The sequence below is a fragment of the Oryzias melastigma genome, linkage group LG9 (genome assembly GCF_002922805.2).
Source record: "Oryzias melastigma strain HK-1 linkage group LG9, ASM292280v2, whole genome shotgun sequence".
Taxonomy (NCBI): Eukaryota; Metazoa; Chordata; class Actinopteri; order Beloniformes; family Adrianichthyidae; genus Oryzias; species Oryzias melastigma.
In genome coordinates, this window is record NC_050520.1 from 14,071,360 (window position 1) to 14,095,345 (window position 23,986).

Consider the following 23,986-nt stretch of genomic DNA (forward strand, 5'->3'; position numbering starts at 1 on the left):
AAGAAAATAATGATATAAGTATGTAAAATAGACTAAATTACTATTAATCCATTGATTGAAATAGTTACATGTAATCACTCTATAGGTGAAAGTTTGCATTGAGACATCGTCTTCTGGTTTCCCTTTTCCATAAAATAGCCATTTGAAAACTTAATAAATGTATATGCAAGTCTATATTGCAGCATAAACTTTGAGCATAAAAATACATTTGATTTTATTTCTCTATTCTCACTGTGTCTTATTGCAGATTATAATCATTATGGCTCTGAGAACAATTGAGTCATTTCTAACTGATGCAGTCATCTGTCAAAATCCCACTTTCTGGAGGTGAGTGAATTTATTCTTTTTTATCCTTTCAGATTTAATAAATGAAATTAATATTTTTTTTTAAATGTGACTTGATATATTATAAGCAATTTTAACTGGCACCTCTTCATTTTGCACTTGTGTTGATCACTAGTTAAAAAAAAATAACTCTATGACTTTGTGAGAAAAATCTGCTCCGTGACATTTAAATTCTTGAAGGATAAATTCCATTTTTAGAATCCTATTACATGTATTTTAAAAACAAAATTTTATTATTTGAACTGTTATTATTTAATTAATAAAAAAAGATTAGTTTTGAAATTTCTTGTTTTATTCAAACTTGGCATGTTCTGCATTGATGTTTTTATTAAATTAAGGAGTCTTTTTTTTGTCCGTCATAAACTTAGATGTCAAAAGTATAGAGAGGATATGAGGTCAAACTAATGAAAGAAAAGTAATAATTGAAGAAAAAGAATGATCCGAATTTATTTCTTGATTTTGTTATACCAGAGAAGAGTAACACCAGCTTTGCTTCTTGTTTTTTTTTATTATTTCTTATGAAAGTCTGAATGTGGAAGGGTTCATTTGGCACCCGGTCTGACTGTGCCGTCTGCTGCCTATGCGTATCTTTACATTTCCAGATAAAAGTCCATTCCACTCTCAAAACAGGACGTAAAAAAATGTGCTCTTTCTGTGCTTGAAACGCACCAGAGCGAAGACTCTAGCTTTAGTGTCCAGCTATTAGCATTCTTCTGTTCTCCTTCAACATTATATGCATTTTCCAGCCCAAACAACCTGTTTATTATTTATGACTTTCTTCAAACATACAGTTTATCTTATTTAAAAAAATCGTCCTTGCTCTTTGCTCGTCTCTCAGCACAGTTGTAGATTTTAAGAGTAGATTATAATGCATTCAAAAAACTTAAAAATAACGTAAGATTTCTTACCATAACCATAATGTAGTAACACTTTAGTCTCACTACAATTATTGAGTTTTTTAAAAGAATATAATCACCTTATAAATTGCAATTACCCATAAAATAACATTTTTTTCAAGCTGTTCATGAAAAAACAATGTTGATTTTTTTTTTCTTGTCCTAGAAAGTTAAAAAACACATAATCAATTATGGGCACAACACTTTTACTCAGATCACTCCTATAAGTGCTAATTCAGATGTGCAAAAGTGAGATTGCCAATCACAAAAATAATCTTCGGTTCTGTTTAAATCGACAAAACAATGAGAGCCTTAATTTCCTCTAGAAAAAGATATTAAATTAAAAATGAATACCAATCCAATTTCTCGTCTTCTTGATTTTACAAACACAGAATCAAAAGGAGACATCATAGAAAATTGTTCAATGTCATAACCCTCTGTTTTTATATTAACTGGATCTCATAATTCATTAATACAATGGTATAAAAATAGTAACAACAAAAAAAACGAAAAAAAAAACAAAAAAACATTCTACTATATTTTCCAACATAACTTACTCTAAAAGGCATGTAAGTTGTTTTATTTTTTATTTTTGAATATTTGGAAAAAAGTTACTGATGGTTCTAGATCAATGCTTAGCTTGCACATAAGACCCAGACCTTCATAGTTTAATGAGGAGACTGGTTTGGGCCTGTCTATAATGTAAACAGAATGGCTGCCTCGGGCGAATGTTTATTACGGTTTACATTTGTGTAGAAAATTCAAAATTGAAAAAAAAGGAAATCTAAAAAACACATTTATTTAAAAAAGTAACTGGTAAAGGGGTTGAAATGAGAACTTTGTTTGTTTTTGGGGTCATTTTATCATAAACTTGTTAATAATCCTCTCTATATTGAGTAACCAAACTTTAATTGTTTGAGAAACAAGGCAAAACAAATGTTGTAAATGTTAGAAAATCCTGAATAAATTAAAAAAGTGCAAAGGGTTAATTGTCTATGTAAAATTGAAGTGGTATTTCTAAGAAGCCAAAATCTGAAGGCAGGTTAAAATTTCCGATTTTACAGAATTCATTTGATCCAGGTTTAATTAATTCAACTTAAAACCTAAAATTAAAAGTACATCATTTCAAAGCTTTAAGAAAACTGAATTTATTCAAAGATAACTCTAAAAAATCCAAAATGATTTAACTTTTATTGTAGCTTCAGACTCACCATAAATATCACAAAAGTATGGAGAGAAAATAGTATCATCTGATTTGTGTGTGCGTGATTCTGGATTTGTAACTCATACAATACATTTTCTGCCTAACTTTGTGTACCTGCAATATGGACAAAAATTGTAAAATACAATTTACACACGCACAACTTAAAATTAGAACAGCTTAAAGCTAACAACACTCAAAAAACACTGAGGAGGGAAAAATCAGCAAAGGATGATGATTTCTGTCAGGACAGCCAAAGCTAACAAGAAGTATCATAAAATATGCCCATTCAGCTTACTCAAACTCTCCTCGGCTAATAAAAAAATCATACACACTTTTATTTTTTCTTTCCCCAAAGCCTTCATGTTTGTCCTAAAAAATGTTCTTGATATTATAAAGTATGCTGTTTTTACTATAATGAGAATTTTTATTTCCAGAATAGAAATAAAATGAGAGCATAACACATTATATAAGCGCTAGAAACGGCAGACTAAATGCAGAACTCGGGGGATTTTGTCTCCATGAGAACAAGCAAACAAGGACGGACTTTTAAAAATGGATTTGTTTGTTGCGTTTGTGACGGCAGGTGATGCAGTCATTTCCAGAAGTGATGCAAAACAATCATCACAGTAAAAATAAGAGACAAATGTTAAAGAGAAATTGAAGGTATAGTATGAATCACTACTAGAGTACAAACACTTTTATTAGTCACTAATAAAGTTGAAAAGTGGTACAACCAGCAAAAGTGCCATTAACTTCTTTATTCATTTGAGCTGCAGTAACTCATCTATTGGATCAGACCACACTAATCAGCATTAAGTCCCAGCATGCATTAGTGTTTTTTTTTTCCTGAACCACTTATGATAGATACTGATCACTACAGTCTCTAAACACTAAAAGCAGCAGTGATGGACGTGTTCAACCCAGTAGTGGAAACATCATAGCTTGGTAATTGGCTATTTCACTTAAATCATTATTTTGACCATTTTTCTCGAGAGTAACACATCAGTTATGGGGGAAAAAAGTCCTCACTGGTTTTTGAATTTATCCAACCCCAAAACAGGTAATATATTAATGAGGAATATTCACAAAGTCCCTCTCTGACCATGTTTTGATCTATTTTAAAAGAGTTCTCGGTGGGAATATTGTCATTTTCAGCCAAAATCCAAAAAACCTGCCTTGGACAGTTTCTGTAGAGTGGCAGCAGTAAGTGTTGGGTAAATTACTTTTAAAGAATAATTGATTACTTTACTTTAGTTATTGGATTAAATTGTAATTAAATGACAGAAAGTAATTCACCACTCGTTAATTGTAAGAAATGTATATATATATATTTAATATATGTCCTTCATTGATAGAAAAATACCACAATAACATGTTTAAAAAACCAAAAATGTTCATCAAAGTGTGTCTTCATCTGTTAGTGGCCACAGTTTAAGCCTGCAGTGTGTTGATACTGATAGATATTTTGATTCCAGTTGGTGTGACAGAGCAAACACTCAAACAAGGCTGCAGTGAACTGGAAAATAACAGATTTGTTTTCAGTTTAAAGAAAAAAATTAAAGCAAAATTGTATCCCAAACTTCATCCAACCCATGCAAACAAACAGGATGCACACAAACACTGAGACCTTGGGAACTGTAAAAGCAACTGGACCATCATGGTTCTGTGTTGGAGCCAAAACAGAAATTTACTGTTCAGGCGTTCTCTTTCTCTGTAATGAGATAACTCCCTCTTCACATGCACATGCACATGCACATGCATAAACAGCCACACTGACAAACACAAAACAAAATCTGAATGGCACAAACCCAAATACTAGTTCTGGATTTGTAAACCGGACGCAAACCCAAACGGCAAATAAAACACTAAACGGTGCATTAAGGCTTCTTAGATCACTCTTTTTGTTCCTGAAGTAAACACAGAAATGCAAAAAATGCAACAAAAAGTACACTTTAGATTAAATGTCACATAATATTGACTTTGCTTACAGTAGTTGATATATATATATATTCTGTATTTCTTCTCATTTCCATAAAACAATGAAAACAAATGATTGTACAGAAGTTCTTAACCCTGGGAAATGAAAGAGAACAAATCCTGTATCTAAACTTATACAGTACATACATATCTGGTATATAACTTGAGGGTATACTTCCATTTAGAATAACACAGACACTGACAGATTTTGTATCTTGGGTTGTATTTGGACTAGAAAAGTCTGTCAGTCTGGACCGAGTCCGCTTATTTGGCCCACAAAAGACCTGAACCTTTTGTTTGGTCTGTATTCAGACTACCGTCTATCAGACATTTCTGCTTTTAACCAAAGCTTGTAAACAAAACCACCTGACTAAAGATCTGTTCAGTCATTGGCCAGGAATAAGAAGAAGGTATAAAGCAATGTGAAGAAGGAACAATAGAAGTCCTAAGTTTTGCAATCCTTGTCAGGATAGTTCACTTTTTTAAATGTTTTATGTCAATGACCAATTCTGAACGTATTGATCAACATCAGGTATAAAACTTTAGGATAATAGGATATCCTATATCTTTAGGATAATAGGATAAATGTACCATTTTCGTTTTGCTTGACATGATATATATAAGACCCGTGTAGATCTTCATACTCTCTCTTGACAAGATATATTTCAGTTTTATTTGTCACTGTAATCCATGTGATTGCATTTTATATATGTGCAAATAAAGAAAATCAAAATCAAATAATGGATATATATCGTAAGTGCTTTGAGTGTCTTAAAAAGTGCAGATAAATCTAATCCATTATTATTATTAACCAAGAGCAGTTCCTGATCCCAAACCAGGGTCCACTTGGGTGTATTCAGACTGAAAATTAGTTCCTGATCATCGGCGTAAACAAACTCTGGTTCATTTAGAGCTAACCAAATGTGTCCAGTCTGAATACACCCTTAATTTTATAATTTGGATACCTGAAACTAAGCAACAAAGTTCATTAATTATATTTTTGTAGCATTTCCTCTTTAATAACTTTTGAAGGTGATTTGTCTTATTTAATTACACTTTTTTGATTGTTTGATTCATTGATTTGAGCTTGCCGGTGAGAAAAGCATAGAACTGACAGTGATCACAACTGCAGAATAATCAGCGTAAGTTGGAGATTTGGCCTATATGGAGGTTTCTGAGTTGCTGCCAAATATCCGGTTCCACTCTGTACTTAACATTACTGCCCTTAAGCAAAACTGAACCAAAGTCAAACAAACTTAAATCTACCAGAGTTCTATTAGTGAAGAGACCAACTTCACTGCAGGCTTTACACTTGAAGGAAAAGTCTCTTGACAGGTTATACTGACACTTTTTTTTTAATTTATAGGTATATTTAAATGAGGTCATGGGTAACTAAACGAAAAATGAATGATGACTGTAGCAGACTGATGAAGACGTTAATGTTGCATATCTTATATTTGAGAAGTCTTCTTGAAGCGTGTTCTAGCAAAAAAAAAAAGTCCAGCTGCACTCGTGTCTGTGTCAGCAGCTTTATCATGACGACATAAACCATCCATCAATCCATTTTCTATCCTCACTTCATTCTGTTCAGGGTCATGCTGGGGGGGTTAGAGCATTTCACAGCTGTCAGCAGGGGAGACGCAGATTAAACCCCAGGCAGGTCAAGAGTCCACCTCTGGACCAGAAAGGTCAACGTGTAATAACCAACGACGGAAACTTTGGCCTCTCTTTTACCTTTCATCTTGATTACTGTACAAAAATACAAACTGGAAATGTTTCACAGTCAAAAAGGAAACTTTTGCATCCGGTTGGATATTATTACAACTAAATCCACTGCTAAGAAAATCTGAATATTCTTTCAAACTGTCAATATATCAATTTGTGCCAAGAAAAATGTAATGAGTTGATTAGATAAGTTAATAAAAGAATATTATGAAAGATCAGAAACAAAAAGACAGCTTGAAGAGACAACAGCTTCATTTTCTGTAATAGTAAGGGGGTGTTAAGCCCTGCTTTTGTAAAAATATCAGTTTTCTAAGGACTATATAGACTTAATCATACTGGAGCAACTTATACTTAACTGACTTTTACTTGTTTTGACATTTATTTTATTTTTACTTATGTTGTTTTATTTATTTGATCCTATTTTATTACATTTGTATTGAGTTTTAATCGTGTAAAGCACTTTGTGGTTTTTACTTGTGAAAAGTGCTAGATAAATACATTTATTTGTCTTTTTATCAAGCCAAAAAAAAAAGAAAATATATTTGACTTGACTTAATGAAAACTTCTTTTCAAAATTTTTTCACTTTTCTAGGTTCATGGTGGAGCTGCAGCTTTAAGGCGGCAGGGTTTCCCACTTTTTAGGAAAAAAAAAGAAGTTTAGTGAAGCTTGTCCGGAAAAAAAAAGGAGGTACAGGTTTATAAAATTAATCACTTTTCCAGTGAATTGTGAAACACAGGAGTACAGCAGTGTCTGGGAGTTTTATGGATATGGGAAGCCTGTCATCATCCGTTTCAGCTCTGGACAGCTCCACAGACAAACTGGCACTCTTAGCAACATAAACAGGCTGAAGTGACAATACCGTCAGTGTAATTAATGTCGTTTTTTCCCACCACTTACAGACACACAGACCAGCAACAAAAATGGCAGAAACACAAACACGGAGGTCCAGCGATTTATGTGTTTCAACATTTCTAATAAAACATTTTTAAATGAAGTTTTCTTGAACCAATTTAGTATAGTTTAAAACGGCAATCCCTAGATCAGGGGTCTTCAACCTGAGACTTCAGAGCCGCCATCTCCATTAGGGCGTTATGGGTTAAAAAAAAAGTTTTTCAAAGTAATTTCTTTTTCAACAAAACATCAAACAAAACATAAGATTAAAATATTTATTGAACTCATTCACAAACTATTGAAACATAAAAGGAATCCCTCTGCCGGGCTTCTACAGTACCCACAATGCTCCAACAATCCATCAAGTGGTGTGGCTTTGTAGTTAACCAAAGTCGTACTAAAAAGTTTTGATAGATTTTGGGGAACACCAATTGAGTATCAGCCAGAATTCATTCATAAGGCACGCCAGATTATGAGGCAGATTTCTGAAAAATACAGTAGGAGTCACTTAGTTAGTTCAAGCTGAGATGTACAAATAATGGTAAGAAAATTCTGTATATTTTTTTTCCCCCTCTGCTCACATGCTATTGCTAAAATTGTTGCATTGAGATGATCCTATATGGTACAGAGTGTCCTTTATTTTGAAAGGACACTCTGTCAAAAGTTAATATATATTTAACATTTGAAAAAATGTTTTTCTTTGTTTTATTCATTTATTTACTATTTATGATGAATACAGATTGACTATCTTATGCCAAAAAACAAAAGTTCATTTGCATTTATCATAATACTAACAATCAGTCAATCATACAAATCAGAGTCTTATTTTCCTAAAAGGTGAAGTAAGACTTTGTGGGTTGTAGTTGGTAAAAAATGTACTCGAATAGCTCTTTGAGTGTTTAAGGTTGCAGACCCCTGACCATTTGGCCCACCAAAGGTTATCTTTTTGCCCGCCAAGTTGTGGTTGTGGAAGTCGTGGAGAGTTTTTACTTTTTATTCTTACTAATGTGTGTTACCATCATGAATACAGAATCAAAATAAATAAATTAAACCATATTCTTTATTTTCCCCTTTTATTTCATGACATACAAAAAAATATTGTTTTTGGCCCGCAGACCGGGATCCCATTTAGATTTTGGCCTTTGGAGAGAAAAAGTTTTGGCACCCCTGGTCTAGATGATTTATCAATACAGATCTCCATGTTTTTTGCTGTTTGGTTTCCAAAAGATGGAAAAAGTCCAGGTAAAGATGCACTTTTGAACATCAAAGCCAATGCATTTTTAAAAAAGTGACTAATAAATCACTTTAGCAGAACTGGAACTCAACAATATAGAGAACCTTCAAGAATATATCTAATGGATGATAAACCAAATATGATACAGCAAATTCCTGTTAAGGAGATAAAATAGATTATGTGAAACTCCACGAGTATAACGTCTTATTTATTTGATTTAGCTTGGATGATGAACAGCTTATTTTCTTTCAGAAATTGTGACAAAAATGCAAAACCAAACATGATATTGCCATTCTTAAAAAACACATTCCAATGAAAACCAAGTTTTTGGTGTTTTTAACATGTTCCTGGAGATTTATAAAATAATTAAAGCTTAAAACTGCATTTCTGAGTATGTCTTTACTTAAATCGGGATGGATCAGAAGCAGATGAAAAAATGCAGACAAATAGATCCATTAACATCTTTATTTTCCTCGTCTGAGTTAAAATCTGGATCCAAACTGTACGGCTGGATGGCTCCAATATTGTTGGATGTTAGTTTTATCTTCAAAATTTGTTTTTATTTTCAACCTGTATATATTATTTTAAAGAATGTCTTTAAAGGATTAAAGAAATTCTGATTCTGACTGTGGTTCTGTTAAAAATACAGGAGAAAAAAAGAAACAACGACAGGTTTGTCTCCCCTAGGAAATCTCTGTGCTCTAAAATGCAGCTCAGTTGACAGTTCTATACTTGGTAGTAAGTAAAGAAAACACATTTAAAAGTACATCATAAAATTATAGCTAATATGCATCAAAGATGTTGTTAAGGAACACAATTATTAAAATATCGAATCAATGTCTCACAATAGTTCATCATTACAGTGGGACAAGCGATGCTGTTGATTTCCCTCATGAGCCCCAAACTATTTTGTTCACTTGTGAAAACCATTTCGATTTGTGTGTTTGTGTGTCAACGAGAGCAAACTGAGGTAAACCCAATTAACTACAGAACTATGCAAACTTTAGCTTTAATGTACTTTTAAAATAAACTACAAAGCTAATTAGCAACTTTATAATTGAAATGCACTACCTTTAAATTACTGTCTGCCTCCTTATAATTAAATAAACAAAAAAAATCAAATCAATTATTGCCTAATGCATAAAAATCATAACTCAAATGAGTTTTGGAAAATGGCTTTTTAAAATAATCAATACAGGTCCAAATGTATTCTTGGTAATGATGAGTGTGACACATTGTTGTACAAGTAAGCAGCATAAAAAGCATTTCATAATATGTGAGTGTGTTACTTGCTCATTCCTGTATCAGTTCATGTTTAATCTAGTCCTCTTGGTTAGATGTAACAGAGTTAAAAATGCAGGAACAAAAGAACAGGTGACAAACAAAACAATGTGCTTCAGAAAAGTATAATCAGTAAAAAACAGTTATTGAGAGATTCATCCAGAAACAAAACCCCAAATTTTCAAAAAAGTGCAATTTAGGCGTCTCATTACCCAAACTCCATCACATGTATTTGCTCCTCCTGTATATCTTTCCACATCTGCACACATGTGGATTCCTTGTTGCCATCTGAGACATTTCCTTTAGACCTGAAAGTCTGAATATTGGCTGTTTTGCATATTGTTTTTTGGCTCGGCATGTTGCCGCTCCATCGGACAATATTCACTGAGCACGAGTCGTTTTAGAGGCAGTTTACAAGACTGTAAGTATTCCATTTACGTTGCTGTCTGCAGACAAAAATGAACGTCTGTCTTTGAATTCTGGCACAGAGTCTGGGCAAAGTCTTAAAGCATCATTTTAATGGATCACCACACTGCCTAAAAAGTTAATAAAATGGATTTTAAAGAAGTAGAGTTCTGATTAATTACAACAATTCAAACATTTAAAAATTCACTATGTAGGGAGCCAACTTGGCTTTTGGTTTTTCATTTCCATATTTTATTTTCATCATGTTTGTTGTCGTTCTTTAACTATGGTGTATGCTGGAAGATACGTTTGTTTCGCTCTTTAGGATATTTTTTAAAAGATAATTTTCTCTATATTATATATTTTAATAATTAGTTTGATTTTTAAAAATATTTTTTTAAGACCCACTCCAATGAAAATTGTGTTTTTAGTACGTTCTTGTTGCATTTTTAGATGATGGAGGATATACTGTATATATCAGTTTAGTCCACAACTTAGAGGCAGATTTCTAATGAACTTCTGCCACTCTGCAGAGACTAAGTCCTAGAAAACCACACATTGTTGATCTTTTTTTGGCTAAAAACTGCATAATTATAATTAAAAGCCCCCTGGGAACGCTGTTAAAATAGATCAAAAGATTATTGGAGTAAACATTTAAAATGCCAAATCCAACTTCTGTTTTGTCCAAAGACTTGAAACAAGATTTACCTGACCTAAATGAACTCGAGCACATGATTCAAGAAATATGAGTGACCACACTTCTTTGTTTCTGTATTACATTAGCAACAATATGAGAGAACTGATTAACTTTATTTATACCTTATAAATGTTTTCCTCCTTTTATTAATGCTTTTATGGTAAATGTGTTGACTGCAAGCGAATAAAAGCATAATATTTTTAGCTGTTTTCTATAACGGGTTAAGAAAAATAGTCACAGTTTTGCAACCATTAAGCCATTAAAATACTAAAGCTGTCTTCATCCTTCTCTCTGCTGGTTATCTGTTTTACCTGGCCTCTAAAAAAACAAGACTCAGCCCAGAGTTTCTCTCCCAAAAGTCATCAGTTTATTGATACTTTCCAGCACTCCATATCTAAGTTCATTAAAACAGCTTCTATTACGTCTGTTTTGAACCCTGACTTGTCTTCTGGACTTGGATTTCAGGCCAGTCTGTGCTTTTTTCTGATGAGTTCTGTAACAGTTACTGAACCTGCTGTTGGATTAAGGATGTTGAATTGGATGTTCAAGTTAATTTTTTTGTTTGTTTTTTTTTTTTTTTTCCCTGCAGAGCATTTTAGTTTCCTTTTGGCTTTTATGAGGCCTGGATGTCCATTCCACTCTCTAAAGCTCCAACTTTCCCCTCTCTTCCACTACACCAGCTCAGTTTTCTGGCTCTCCTACATCTCCCTCAGAGAAAGCCCCATAGATCTAATCAGGATACATCTGTTCTACCTGGCCTGCAAGAAACATTTTCACATTTACCTCACCGTTTCTCCTACCTGTCTCCCTGCTGAAGCAAGTATCACATTTGTCACTTGTTGCTTGGGTCAATAAATCTTTACGACCAGTCCTGAGGATTGCTCATGTTTTGTGCCCACTATTTACTTTCTGATAGGGTTGAACAGATAAAATAAGTCACAAAATAAAGAGGACATGAAACTTTATGTGATATCTCGTGTGAACATGACATTTTTATATCAAAGAAAGTAGATTTAAATATATGTGGCTGTGGTTACACAGGCTAAAAGATGAATGAGAGCCAATCAAAAGTGAAAGTTGCATGATTCAGAGTAGAGAAGTTGGAAGATTAGAAAAGTTTTCAGCTCGGAGAAGATATACAAAGCAGTCGCATATAATGTAGGTATATAAACAGCAAAAACTCTTCTGAAAATGTAATGAACTTTACAGTCTTCCACATGAAGTTGCATACTTTGAGCTTGTAGTATTTCCAAACATGGAACAATGTATGAAAACAGTCTATTACTGTATAGTAGAAATCTAAGTTTGGTTCAGAGTATAAAAATATCAATCCAGCCTTGTTTCATTAAAGGAAGGCACACTAAGGTTATAAAATCCAATATATAAGTTCTGCATTTTCTTCACAATAGGACGCAACAGATTAATGGTCAATCAATGGTCTATTTTTTAAATTATGTTATATATTTAGGGCACGATGTACAATACATAAGGTGTATTAAGTGAGACACCAGTATGAGAGTTAGACTTTATAAACTGCGTTCACAGTAACTAGAACTTGTTTGTAACACGCTACAAGTTACATCACATTAGCCGTGTTAGCAAATGCACAAAACCTGTTACTCCTAACCTTATTTGTGACATATAAAAACAATCTAATAGCTCTAAAACAAATGCTGTTGTGACTGCACTAACTCCAGAACTTGCTAGTTACACATTTAAAAAAACAAAACAAAAAAAAAATGCAGTCCAACATATGCCGAGTCCTCTCAATACTTGTTTATGACCCAAAAAAATAAATAAATAAAAAAACAGACTAATAGCGCTAAAACAAATGTCATTGTGACTAAACTAACTCCCAAACTTGTTGATAACATGTTAAAAAAAGCAGTCTGGCATTGCTATCTGTTAGCTTGCTCTCAATACCTGTTACTTTGTTTGTGACTCATAAAAAAACAGACTAATAGCCCTAAAACAAATGTTATTGTGACTATACTAACTCCCAAATTTGTTAGTAACACGTAAAAAAAGCAGTCTCGCATTGCTACATGTCAGCACCGTTAGCTTGTTCACAATACCTGTTACTCCCAACCTCGTTTGTGACATACCCAAAAGCAGATATGCTAACAGATAGTGCTAAAACAAATGTTAAAACGCAACTATGTTTAATTGCTTATGCTATAAATTATCGCAGAGAAAACCAATATCCAAAAGAGTGTGTTGATTGTCATATTTTCCATACTAAAGGGCGCACCAGATTATAAAGCTTGTTTTGTCTATTTTTTAAATTATGTCATTCATAAGGTGCACCAAAATACAAAGATTATTAAGTGAGACGATGCCCAAGATATCTCTATCAGCCAATCAGACCTAAATAACTGAACAGAAACTTTAGAACTTGTTTGTGAAACGTTACACATTAGCTTTGAAGTGTTAGCCACATTAACTCCCAACCTTGTTTGCAACTTTTACCACTAAAACAAAAGTTACTGGGAACTTTGCCATCTTCCAACGCTGTTAGTAATGCATAAAAATAATGAAAGAAAAGAAAAAAAGGCATTACCATATTCCCAATAACACCAACTCAAATCATCAGATTTTAAAATGTGTTGATTATTTCTTCAAAGAGTTGACAAAGTTTATTAGGTGTAAAAAATAACTTAAGTTTGAGAGGCATATTTCAAGTTTGTTGGCATAGGTACATCTGTTTGTTTATGTGAATGTGACAGACAGAAGTGAAGGTTCAACGCTCTAGAAATCTGCTTCTCCTTGTTTCTTGTGCGTACCAGGCAAATTGGCTTTTTATATTATCAGCCAGCTGTCCTGGTATGTTATTCAGTCTATTTAAAACAGGAATTTGATGACAATCTATCAAAAGCTACAGATTATTCATGAATAGCCGAGTTGTCACAGCTTGAGTGATTGGAAGTTAAACCGTAGTGTCAGTGCTGGGTTCAAGCAACACGATGTTCTTCATTTTGATTTTCCCTGAATTATTTTGATGCAACAACTCTTGTATGGCTAAAGGCTCTTATAAATAATACACTCTCAAAACAATAACAAGGCCACTTAAACCAGGATACAGTCATGCAATAAAAAAATATCTTCTAAAGATTTTCTTTGGTTTCTGCTTCAGACGGAAATATATTAAAAACCACCACACAGAGCCACGACATGGAAATAAGTATGGAAATTCACTGCTGCAGATCTTGTCAGTTAAACATAATCTTATTTATGTATTATTTATTGAGCAGGCTAGACTGGCCCCCAGCTCCCCACACCCAACTCCGTAAGAAAAGTGTTTTTTTTTCTTCTCAAACTTCCCAAGCTGAACCGAGATCGACATTACCAAACAGCAGAGGAAATAACCCCAAATTTAGACTCCCAAACTCACCAATCACATCAATTCAATTTAATCTGTTATTAATTTATGTGTTAGTTTATCAGTCTGCTTGAAAAAGAGAAAAAAGCTCACACAACCCAAAGGATCCCACACTAAATCGGAGTTTATGTGCATTTGTGAAAGTTCATGTCAAAATCTAAACTTGTTTTTGGAGACATTTCTTGAAAAAAAGCACTAAATTTATCTCTTATTTACATTATTAACAACGGTAAATGACACACTTTATGGCTGCTATTTTCTTACTTCTTAAAGAACATTCTAACATGTTACGTAATGGAACTACAAATACTTTTCCAAGCTAGAATATCATAAAAAAGTAAATTCAAAGAAATGTGAGGACATATCTCATATAGACACATGGGCTGAAATATTTTGAACTAAATATTATAAAGTATTGATGGTTGAGGCCTAAAAAATATAAAAACCTAAAATTGTGTGCCAAAAAAAAAAAAAAAAAACACAGCAGGAAAAAAAAAAATCAGGACTCTGAAATTGTTAGTTGTCTCCATTTTTTAAAATATTGATCATAATCAACTGTTAAATATCTTTTCATACACATGTATTTATTTTGGCTAAGGTAGTTACGTTTAAAAAGCTCATTCATTGGTTGGATAAAAGATATTGAATGTTTAAGATGTCACAAAATTGTCTACACTCGTTCTTAGATTGTCAATTCATGTATTAGTCGTCGGTGTGTGCACTCAGTCAGACGTGTCAGTGAGTACGGCACTTAGTCTTATAGGATGGCTGTGTTTTGACAACCTGACTGGTCTTAGAGGAAGCAAACGGCAGGACATCATGTACTGTACTGTTGAAGAAAAGAAAAGAGCAATGTCTACAAACCGCGCTGCTGCATGAGCACATTCTACAAAGTGGTATTGTGTAGAGATTTAACAGCCAATTCTGAGGTAGGATACGCTTATTTCTGTTTAGCTTTTTTAAAAGTTCATAGAATATATATAGTTTCAGCTCAAGCAGCAGTCATTCTGAAACCTGCTTTCACTGAAAGCTGGTTTTGTTTATGTCTCTTAAGTCAGTTTTGTAGCAATATGACTGACATGTTTGACATCTTTTTAGCAGAATGATGGTGTCATGAAATTAGAAAACAGACGTATTGATAAGTAACTGGTAAGTCAAGGTTGTTTCTGAACAGTGGATTCAGCTTTTAGAACGATACAAAAATGGCGTTAAACTGAAGTAATCAACGACCTGCTGAATGATGTGCAGGACTCAGTAGGACTGGCAGATGGCAAACCAAGGTTCATTTCATCCAGTGTGGGTCCTTCGAAAAGATGCTTTTTGCTACTGCCTATAGGGGTGTTGAGAAATATCGATTCAATGAAATATCCTGATACTTTACTTGGCAATACTTGTATCGATTTAGGATACTGCCAAGGCAATATTTAATTATTTTTTTTATAAGCAAAAATGTAGTTCATTACATATTTACTTACTTACTTTTGTTTTCCTGGGTAAAAGCAGCTTGTTTATGAGTTGCAGAGCTTTTTGTTCTTGGGATGAATCGGGATGCGTATCGTGTCATGACACATGTATCGCAATACGTATTGTATTGTATTGTCAGACTCTTGCCACCCCATCTGCCTACCCATGTAGCTGCTCAGGGGGCCAAGTCTGGGTTATCTAGTGCCGGTGCCCACCCTGGATAAAATACAAGTTGTGCCAGGAAGGGCATCCAAGACAAGCTGATTCGCTGTGGAGACCCCTGAAGGAATATCCCAAAAAGTGAACAACATTCAATGACCAGCTAAAATGTTAACTCTGGAAATGTTTGATAAAAGTTGCACAAGTAAAACATTTGAGCTCAAGGTCCCTGCTGCAACTTCAATAAAATATGCATCACCTGTGACTACATTTGACTCATTTCAGAATAAAAATAACCAGCAAAAGCCAAGATGTAAATATCAAGAAGGTTTTACTTCTTGGAAATGAAAAGCAGCAGGTGAGCCAGCTTTATATTTTGGAGCCACACAATTAGAAAATATTTTGCAAATGCATTTTCTCTTCTCATCATAAAAAGACCCATTAGAAAACCTCTCCAAAACTATTGTATTTTCCGCACTATTAGCCACACTTAAAATCCTTAATTTTTTTCTAAAAAACAACAGTGCCCCTCATTATCCGGTGCACCCAATTACATTTTAGTTTTGCTTACCGATGCTTAAGTGATTTTGAGAGGCAGACAAAGCTCTGTCTAAATGTTTTGTTGGGTGTGAAAATGCTAACATGGCTAACATGTAGTGGTGTTGGACTGTTTTTTTTTTTTTCTAACAGCATTGGAAGTTAGTACAGTCCCAAGAACTTGGTTCTGTGGTAAAAGTCTGTTGTTTCAAGTGTTGCTAACAAGGTTGGGAGTTATTGTGAACATGCTAATGTGGCCAATGCTTCTAAACCGGCTAATGTATAGCATGTTACAAACAAGTTCTAGAGTTCCTGTGAACACATTAATTAAGTCTGACTGACTGATACAGCTTCTTGGACATCGTCTCACTTAATTTCCTTTATAGCAGTGGTCACTAACCTTTATTGGGCCATGGACCGGTTTAAATTAGACCAGTCTGAACAGGGCAGAAGTTGGCTTTTTTAAGCTTCCTATTTCTGAAAATCTATTTTCAAAATAAAATGCTACTACAAGAAATTTTGCTTTGAAAGGTCCTAAAATATCAGTAGATTTTTTTATGCAGATGATGAAGATTTAATAAAACAAAGTTGTTGATTTGTAGAAAGCATTACTGTTTTGAAAAAAAATCATAAAGTAAACATGAAATGCTTTTATTCCCCCATAGAATGCCACAGTCAATCCAGGCTGCGATTATCATTCAAGGCAAAAAGATCATATTTTGTCTTTGCATAAATCCTCATTATTTTTCCAACACAAAGAAGGAACATTTTGTGCTAAAGTCTCTGAATAAATGTCTACCTAATCAGCCTTGCTGTAGGAAAATTCTCAAATGTCGCTTTTACAAGTTTCCATAAATCAGCAACTTTATCTGAGTGAATCTTCATTCTCTGTAAAATGTTTGAACTGTGTGATCAAGATTTTCCCTTTAATGTCAAAGTGGAGGCTAACAACCAGATGCTAGTTTCAGCTACGTCTGACTTTAAGGTGTGATGGATAAATAAAGCAAAATTAAATGACTCAACCTTCGTCAAATAGTTTTTTTTATATAATATAAACGTGATTCCAGAGTGTCTCCAACTTTATTAGCTCACATATTAGCTAGAGCTGCTTCTGCAACATGGGAACGCATATCTAGATAATTCTGTATGTCGAGGAAAACTCCCAGTTTTGTCTGTAAACAGCAGCGTTATTGTTCTTTTAAGTCGAAGACTCTTCTTCGGTTTCCTCCCTGACATTTTTCTCATCAAAGAAACTTTCAGGTAGCCTACGATTAATTGTTAGGTTTTTGTATATAGCTTTGATCTACGAGTTTATCAATCCAGTTAGCCATGCAGGTATACCTGCTTTAAGTCACGTAACCAAGACGGATGTTGTGGACAGAATCTGGAAGTTTTTCAAAATAAAACTTCCTTTTAGGATCAGAAAATCATTTTTTTGAATTTTCTGGAAGGAACACATTTTTAAAACAATAATAACAAACCCTCATCCTTAAACAGTGCAGATGAGAAGTAGAGTTTACACAGAATCCATACTCTTACATTTTGTGTTCACTTGCCTGTTTGCTGCATCCAAGCATAAATGCATTTTCTGTATATAAGGATTAGGAGTTATCCATTGCTATGAATATATCCTGTACGTGTAAACGGTTTGTGGGTGGGTGTGGATCCTCACACTTGAACATTTGTGATCCACAGAGGCATGCAGCGCTGGCTGCTGTAATCTGAGGTTTACATGCTGTAATTCTGCAAAAAGCCTGCAGGCCTTGCTGGCAGAGAAAAAGTGAGGAGAGGGAAAACAGAGAGAATGAGAACATGGGAGACAAGACCAGAAAGAATAACTTTGCAAAGGGCAGTCACAGAGGAAAAAAAAAAATAAAACTGATAAATGGAGGCAAGTGAGTCTAGACAGAAGGAATGAAGAGATAGACAAAAAATAGAGGAAATTTGAGGTAAAGTAGACTCTTCGGGATCGAAAAGAAATTTTAGAAAAGTCATTACAAACTGATTAAAAATACAAAAACATAATACATTTAAAGATAAAAAGTGTTTTCTTTTACTCACACATTCCAGTTAGAAGATTTTTTCCACTAATACTTCCTTTAACCTTTTGTATCTTAGTTGGCATGGCCCTGATGTACCTTCAGTGCTGTTTACCATTTAACTGAATGTCAAACAACAGACAGTGCAAAATAAAAAATCAATGCTGTGTCTGTGGTGTCAGTTTTATGTTATCATTTTTCACCTTTGTTGAAGATACTGTGACCTCTAAGATGTGAACAAGCAAACCTTTGGCAGCTCAGAAAAATCCTCTATTGGGAGAAGATAACTAATGATAGAAAAAGCTGCTATTTTATACAAAAAACAACATGCTAGACAAAAAAAATTAAACTAAGTGTTGAATTATATTAAGATAATTCAAAAGTATTTTTGGGATGTTATGGGATTGCTCTTAAGTAGAATAAATATAGGTCTTTATTTATATTTAGAACTATAACGATCACATACAAATCAGTGTTTTTGGTGCATGTACATGAAAAAAGTAAATTATTGACATTTAGTTAAATATATTTGATCATGAAATAGATATTTTTTTAAATGTTATTTTATTATTGATATATTGTTTACCAAAATCAGATTTTTTAGAATAAAGTAATGTAAAAAACAAGAGTTAAAAGGAAGGAAATGTGAGAGAAGGACCTGAGAAGAGGTGGGAGAGAAGGAAGGGAGAGATAAATAGCATATCAAACCAGCTGAAATATACAGTAATCCCTTTAGTAAGTGTAACCATGTAGACACACACACACAAGCATAAGATGAACACACCATATATATCTCTCTAGCGTGTGCTTATTAAGTCTATGAGGAAATCTACTGAAGGCAAACTGTGATTCACTTGCAGATTATCCGTGATGCGACTATTTGGTATTCAGACCCATCATGTCTGTGAGTGTGTGTGTGTTAACTGATGAAGCTAGAGGCATCAAATGAATAAAATGACGTGGATGGGACAGGAATATATTCCCTACTTTTTAAAGTTAAATTTAAGAAAATTGTTTCAAGGTGAACTTTCATTTTTACCTTTTTTTGTCACATAAATGTGGTTTGACAATATTAATGAGGCGTGGTGTAACAGGAAATGATTCAGATCTAAATCAGCTTTTTTGTTCTAATTTAGTGGCATTATAATTGTCAGTTGATTAAATGGTCATTTTGTTTAATGGGGTCTAAAACAAAAACATATGGGACACAATGTGTGTGGCAGATGAGAGGATCTTCCCTCAGCTGTTGTTGGCTCTGTGAAATATTTGAGAATACAGTGAGCTAACACATTTCTTGCATATTAAAGCAGACTCAATGTGATAAACAGTAAAATGGGAATGAGCAACCGACAAATAAATCTGTATGTAAAAGCATTTTTTATTATTTTATTGTGGTTACCTCCTAACATTGTATCTTATTCTGTATGCATAGAGGTCCACTCTGATGAAAATCGTGTTTTTAACATGTTCTTGTGGCCTTTTTCTCATGATGGAGGATATATATTTAGAAACGTAAGCTTAAAATAGAATTTCTGAGTATTTTTTTATTCAAATTGCTGTGAATAAGAGAGTCAATGGGAGGGAAAGAGGGGCGGGGTTGCTCACCCCAATGTCCCCGCCCTATATTTAAATGCGAATTTCTAACCTTGCCTCTGGTGGCAGATTGGTGCCAGTGTTCTGCAGCTTAGCCACCACTAATGCATAAATTTGTGTGTGAATGTGTCTGTGACTGTAAAGAGCTTTGGGCCTTCAAGCAAGGTAGAAAGGTGCTATACAAGTACACAGCGTTTACGCCATTTAATGAACCGCTGCCACTGTGCAGAAGCTACATCATACAAAACTAAATATATATTTTTTAAATTTTGGCAAAAAAAGGCAAAATCATAATTAAAAGACCACTGTAAATGCTTTTACAATAGATCTAAGACAGGGGTGTCAAACTCAATCGCACAGGGGACCAAAATCCAAAACACACCTTAGAGTGTGGTCCGAACTAGATAAACATTTATTGAACACATAAAAAACTAAATTGTTACAAATTTTAACCTTTAAAAACATAACTTTTCTAACATAAATACAAGTAAAAAGAGATAGGAATATTATTCCGGAATAAATCAACTTAAACCTGAAATAACTTTTAATATTTTACTTTCCATAATAATATATTTTATCAAAATTATACAAGTTAGAAATATAGTAAATGTTAAAAGAAAAATGTCTTTACTTGTGCATCATTTTATTTAATAATAATAAATACGTGTAAATCTCCTGTCAAAATTATATATTGTGTAAGAAATCGACTATTCTGACAACACTGGTGTTCAGCAGGCAGCTGATACACTGCATGATGGGATTTGTAGTACATTTTTTTAGTGACGGTCACAGACACATTAGGCCTGCTGTCAAGGAATTGTGGGATATCATTCCCTTTGCCTGTCTGGGCGGATCGGGGTTAAGGTATGGGTTTTGTAAATGTGTTTTGTTGTCTGGCTGTTTTAATCTGTTTTGCCTTTAGTTGTTTTATCCTGTTAGAAGTCATTCTAACTGATCTCTCAACTTCCATGATTGTAGTGTGGCTCTAATATGTTAGCAAGATAACATCGGGTTGTTAATAATAACAATATAAAATGATCTGGAGGGCTGACTATAATTACCATGGGGGCCGGATTCGGCCCCTGGGCCTTGACGTTGACTCATATGATCTAAGATGATCAGAGGGAGTCTTTAAAAGAGGCTGTATTATGTGAATCTAAAGCTGATCAATTTTAATCTTCTGTAACATTATACTTGCAAAGGAGTAGATTATACAGACTAAATATATTGTGAATTCATTTGATTTTCTCCTCCTTTTCCTTCTTTATTTATCCCATAAAACCAGGTTTGGCTCTTGTCCAACCAGTAAAGGTCTTTTTTCCCAACAACCGAATCCCCAATTTTATTCAAGAAGTTATATTTGATTGGCAAATGTCACACGGTAAATTGTGAAACATCCACTCATACCCTACTTTTCCTGTGGTCTTTTTGGTTATTCAAGTCTAAGATTGACACCAGTGGCACAGAAATCCATCTTAAGAAAACATTTTTTTAAGATCGGTTGTGGCTGCAAAGGCAAACTCAAAAATATAGTAAACTTAAAATTCGTCCTTTAAAGTGTGCTTACCTTAAATATACAAGGTCTGGTCTTCTATAAGGTGGCAATGTCCTTTTATTAACAGGTTTGTTGTGTTGTCTCAAGGGTAAAGTGTTACAGTAACTGATGGGACTTAAAATTGCATTAAGAGGCTTGTGAGACGAGTAGCTTTTTGGCACAGCCTTCTCAGTTTCTAGTCATTAGAAAAACAGACTATTGCTTTAATTATCATCAGATCAACGACATCAGAGTTGTAACAAAAGATAGGTAAAAAACTAAATAGTGTTTCCTTACTTAGATTTTGCTTGTAAAGTGGTTCTCTGGGAGTTAGCAGCAGCCTGGGGAAATCTCATTATGGAGAGCATATACCACATTTGATGAAAAAAAACTTCAAACTGAAAATGAGGTCTGAGTAATTATGGGGGGAATAATTGGCTGGTATTTTTAATAGCTTTGGGCCAATATTTACTGATTATTCAGCGGATGAGTGAAGAAGCCACGAGTGGCCTCTGGAGGAAGGATTATACCAATGTATAAAGAAATACAACAGCTCTTGATTTTGACAATTGACACCCCTGTATTCTGATAACACCTTGCAGGCCAATAGTTTTATATAAATCCTAATTCATCGCAAACTAAAGAAATTACATTATTTCAAAACGCACTGGTTCTTTTAAGTTTTTATGCCTCAAAGAGTCAAACTTATAAGAAACTGTATCAAGAAAAGTGTGGATATCTTTAGACGTTATTAATACATTTGACATCACTGACATGGAGTTTCTAAGGAGTTATTTTTACTTCTCCAATCAACACTTTATCATTATCACAGAAGTTTCAAGTATCAAAGTTCATGTCTTCATATAGATCTATTCAATAGAACTTTGTATGAGCCTGTACTTCACAACAAAGCCATTGTCCATTAGAATGGTCATAGTTTGAAACATGAATACAATTTAACCGAAAATTTCTCCTTTATTTAAATATGCAGCAAACATGTGTCTAGAATTATGAGTAACTTGGGAAATTGAGTTTTTGGTCCATATTTATTTTGGATTATGTATCGTCTCGTCTCTGATAGGAAATCCTTTTAAATTGTCCAGTTTATTATTCATATAAAGCTGAAAAAAAGTTTACCTAAAGCTATTCCACAATGATCGTTTGATTGATGTGAAGTTTTTGAATTGACATGCATTTTTTGTAGGTTTAAATGTTCACATAAAACATGACAAATGCACAGTGCCTGTATTTGTGTTGCTACAATTCTCGATTTAAAATCGGACTATATGTGACACCATTGAACCGAATTGTGGGGAAAGTGAATCGTTGCATTTCTACAGCATACCAGTGTGTTTATAGTGAAATTGATACATTTTTGCCTAATTTAAGAAGGGATTCTTATTTAGCTTTATTAAATTACACCTGACACCAGTACAGGCCAACTGAAAGGTATTGTTATTTGGTAATAGGGTTGCACCAATGGTTCATGCTATTGCCTCACAGCAATAGCTCTGTTTTAAATTGAATCTTGGCTGTTTTCCTTGTGCATGTGTGGTTTTTTTCTGGACACTCCGGCTTCCTCCCACAGTCAAAAACCATGCTTCATAGGTTAATTAGTTACTCTAGTGTCCCTAAAAGTGTGTGTGAGAGTGTGTGTGAGATTGTGTTTCCTGCGATAGACTGGTGACCTGTCTAGGGTGTACCCTGTCTTCGTACAACAGTACTCGGGATAGGATCTGGCAACCCCGTGACCCCAAAAAGGATATAACAGGTAAAGAAAATGGATAGAAACATCCTATCCACAGCCATAGTTTGCATAACAGTAGACAACTGTTGTCAAACAGTACCAAGTCTCTACAGCTGAATCTCAATTGCTTCCTGGCCCCTCTGGCTCCTCCCTGTTGCTCCAATTGTGGGGGGACTTGAAGCTGTAGTGGTGTTTGAAAGTGTTGTGGGCTGGCTATCTGGCTATCCCTCCACCTGTAGGGTGATCCACATTGCGCTTGTGGCGCAGAGGAGAAACACAATTCTTCATAAGTTAAATGTAAGAAATGGGTACTTGTGCTTGCATGATTTTTTTTATTTTTTTATTTTTTTATAAAACCAACATTCTAGTATTGGTTTTAAAGCAGCTATGCGCTAACATAGATGACTGGCGACTATTGATGATGTCATCAAGCAGTAGTAGCTTCCAAATTGAAGATACTGGCTTCCGAATTCCTTCCCTACTCACTGTATAGTGCACTATATTGTGTGTTCGCCATTTTCTAGTGCTGCCCCAATCAACAATTGGCCTAGAAATGTCCCAGAAGTCATTGCAAAAAACTAGCGTGCATTGATCCTCACTTAATTAGTGAATATAGACTACAATGCACTGCGGTCAAACAAATTTTGGAAAAAAAAAAAAAAAGAAAAAACGTCTTTACATAGTTTAATAAACTATCCACATTTTCATCATCAGAACACGGTGGAGTTATAAATAGATGTCGTTAAATGTTTGTATTGATTCAATTTTTACTTTGTGAAATCGGTGACGTCATGTTTAGTAAAATGAAAGAAAAGTAGTATCCGAACTGCTTTTAAAATCCAGGGCACTAGATAGTCCCGCACTATATAGTTTTTTTT

General features: G+C 34.1%; 1 protein-coding gene and 1 long non-coding RNA gene across 2 annotated transcripts in view; one reads left to right on the plus strand and one right to left on the minus strand.

Moving 5' to 3' along the window:
• LOC112148145 (glutamate receptor, ionotropic, delta 2) overlaps nucleotides 1-23,986 on the minus strand; it is a gene marked incomplete at both ends in the record, with an annotated part of 463,040 nt that overhangs the window by 55,309 nt on the left and 383,745 nt on the right.
• Nucleotides 1-23,986, plus strand: part of LOC112148146 — a 40,706-nt gene that overhangs the window by 8,664 nt on the left and 8,056 nt on the right. Inside the window, exon 2 of the long non-coding RNA XR_002919583.2 lies at nucleotides 248-327. This is a non-coding gene — a long non-coding RNA (uncharacterized LOC112148146). The remainder of the gene's footprint in view (nucleotides 1-247; nucleotides 328-23,986) is intronic.